This window comes from Thalassophryne amazonica, chromosome 20 (assembly GCF_902500255.1).
Source record: "Thalassophryne amazonica chromosome 20, fThaAma1.1, whole genome shotgun sequence".
NCBI lineage: Eukaryota > Metazoa > Chordata > Actinopteri > Batrachoidiformes > Batrachoididae > Thalassophryne > Thalassophryne amazonica.
Genome location: NC_047122.1, coordinates 158,065 through 161,417, shown reverse-complemented (window position 1 = coordinate 161,417; position 3,353 = coordinate 158,065).

Sequence of the window (3,353 nt, the reverse complement as noted above, 5' to 3'; positions counted from 1 at the left end):
TGCTCCGTGACAAATGCGAACCATCCGGTTTGTTCTGATGGTTCTCGCACTCTGAGCGTGAACGAGGCGTGACGAGCAGGGCGTCGCTTGGACCACGTGACCCAGCCGGGAAGCCCCGCCCCCTCCCTGCTCGGCAAAACATTACAAAGAGTAGACGCCGCATCGACCACTACCGCCCGCCATCTTGGAGCGGTCATCCGACCCGCAGCGCATCGTAACTGATTTTAACAAGGATTTTTTTTTTTCTGCAAACGTCATACATGTAGCTATGATACAGGACAAATGGTTCGTCGTATTTTAATATTCATCGTGGGATTACATATTTTATTACAGTAACAAAATATTCTGACATATCTCAAATCAATTTTTTTTATATAGCGCCAAATCACAACAAACAGTTGCCCCAAGGCGCTTTATATTGTAAGGCAAAAGCCATACAATAATTACAGAAAAACCCCAACGGTCAAAACGACCCCCTGTGAGCAAGCACTTGGCTACAGTGGGAAGGAAAAACTCCCTCTTAACAGGAAGAAACCTCCAGCAGAACCAGGCTCAGGGAGGGGCAGTCTTCTGCTGGGACTGGTTGGGGCTGAGGGAGAGAACCAGGAAAAAGACATGCTGTGGAGGGGAGCAGAGATCAATCACTAATGATTAAATGCAGAGTGGTGCATACAGAGCAAAAAGAGAAAGAAACAGTGCATCATGGGAACCCCCCAGCAGTCTAAGTCTATAGCAGCATAACTAAGGGATGGTTCAGGGTCACCTGATCCAGCCCTAACTATAAGCTTTAGCAAAAAGGAAAGTTTTAAGCCTAATCTTAAAAGTAGAGAGGGTGTCTGTCTCCCTGATCTGAATTGGGAGCTGGTTCCACAGGAGAGGAGCCTGAAAGCTGAAGGCTCTGCCTCCCATTCTACTCTTACAAACCCTAGGAACTACAAGTAAGCCTGCAGTCTGAGAGCGAAGCGCTCTATTGGGGTGATATGGTACTATGAGGTCCCTAAGATAAGATGGGACCTGATTATTCAAAACCTTATAAGTAAGAAGAAGAATTTTAAATTCTATTCTAGAATTAACAGGAAGCCAATGAAGAGAGGCCAATATGGGTGAGATATGCTCTCTCCTTCTAGTCCCTGTCAGTACTCTAGCTGCAGCATTTTGAATTAACTGAAGGCTTTTCAGGGAACCTTTAGGACAACCTGATAATAATGAATTACAATAGTCCAGCCTAGAAGAACTAAATGCATGAATTAGTTTTTCAGCATCACTCTGAGACAAGACCTTTCTAATTTTAGAGATATTGCGCAAATGCAAAAAGCAGTCCTACATATTTGCTTAATATGTGCATTGAATGACATATCCTGATCAAAACTGACTCCAAGATTTCTCACAGTATTACTAGAGGTCAGGGTAATGCCATCCAGAGTAAGGATCTGGTTAGACACCATGTTTCTAAGATTTGTGGGGCCAAGTACAATAACTTCAGTTTTATCTGAGTTTAAAAGCAGGAAATTAGAGGTCATCCATGTCTTTATGTCTGTAAGACAATCCTGCAGTTTAGCTAATTGGTGTGTGTCCTCTGGCTTCATGTGTTGTGAAAGTGTAGGAACACGGACCCACAACAGGGGGCGTTAAATGAATGAACAATGGACAAGCCAAACAGTAACAATTTAATGTTGTGAAGTGCACAACGTTAAATGCGGTGTTAAATGCCGTCTTCCATTCATCTCCCTTCCGGATCCGAACCAGGTGGTACGCATTCCTAAGATCCAGTTTTGTGAATATTTGGGCTCCATGCAGGGGCGTGAACACTGAATCTAACAGGGGCAGAGGGTATCGGTTGCGAACCGTGATTTCGTTCAGCCCCCTGTAATCTATGCATGGACGGAGTCCGCCGTCTTTCTTGCCCACAAAAAAGAAACCAGCACCCAGCGGGGAGGTGGAATTCCGGATCAGCCCGGCAGCTAATGAGTCCCGGATGTAGGTCTCCATTTATTCTCACTCGGGACGTGAGAGGTTGTACAGCCTGCTGGACGGGTACTCAACGCCCGGGATCAAATCAATGGCACAGTCGTACGGACAGTGCGGGGTAAGGGTGAGTGCCAGATCATTGCTGAAAACGTCAGCAAGATCGTGGTACTCACTTGGCACTGCCGTCAGATTGGGGGGGACTTTAACCTCCTCACTAGCTGTCACACCAGGCGGAACCGAGGATCCGAGACATTCCCGGTGGCAGGTTTCGCTCCACTGAGCCACAACCCCAGACGGCCAATCAATCCGGGAATTGTGTTTTATCATCCAAGGATAACCCAATATCACACGGGAGGTAGAAGGTGTTACATAAAACACAATCTCCTCCCTGTGATTACCAGACACCACCAATGTCACTGGCTGTGTCTGGTGTGTGATTAATGGAAGAAGGGTGCCATCTAGGCATTTCCTCTAGGCTGGACTATTGTAATTCATTATTATCAGGTTGTCCTAAAAGTTCCCTGAAAAGCCTTCAGTTAATTCAAAATGCTGCAGCTAGAGTACTGACGGGGACTAGAAGGAGAGAGCATATCTCACCCATATTGGCCTCTCTTCATTGGCTTCCTGTTAATTCTAGAATAGAATTTAAAATTCTTCTTCTTACTTATAAGGTTTTGAATAATCAGGTCCCATCTTATCTTAGGGACCTCGTAGTACCATATCACCCCAATAGAGCGCTTCGCTCTCAGACTGCAGGCTTACTTGTAGTTCCTAGGGTTTGTAAGAGTAGAATGGGAGGCAGAGCCTTCAGCTTTCAGGCTCCTCTCCTGTGGAACCAGCTCCCAATTCAGATCAGGGAGACAGACACCCTCTCTACTTTTAAGATTAGGCTTAAAACTTTCCTTTTTGCTAAAGCTTATAGTTAGGGCTGGATCAGGTGACCCTGAACCATCCCTTAGTTATGCTGCTATAGACGTAGACTGCTGGGGGGTTCCCATGATGCACTGTTTCTTTCTCTTTTTGCTCTGTATGCACCACTCTGCATTTAATCATTAGTGATCGATCTCTGCTCCCCTCCACAGCATGTCTTTTTCCTGGTTCTCTCCCTCAGCCCCAACCAGTCTCAGCAGAAGACTGCCCCTCCCTGAGCCTGGTTCTGCTGGAGGTTTCTTCCTGTTAAAAGGGAGTTTTTCCTTCCCACTGTAGCGAAGTGCTTGCTCACAGGGGGTCGTTTTGACCGTTGGGGTTTTACATAATTATTGTATGGCCTTGCCTTACAATATAAAGCACCTTGGGGCAACTGTTTGTTGTGATTTGGCGCTATATAAATAAAATTGATTGATTGATTGATTGATTGATCAACATACTTCACATCAGGTCAGAGA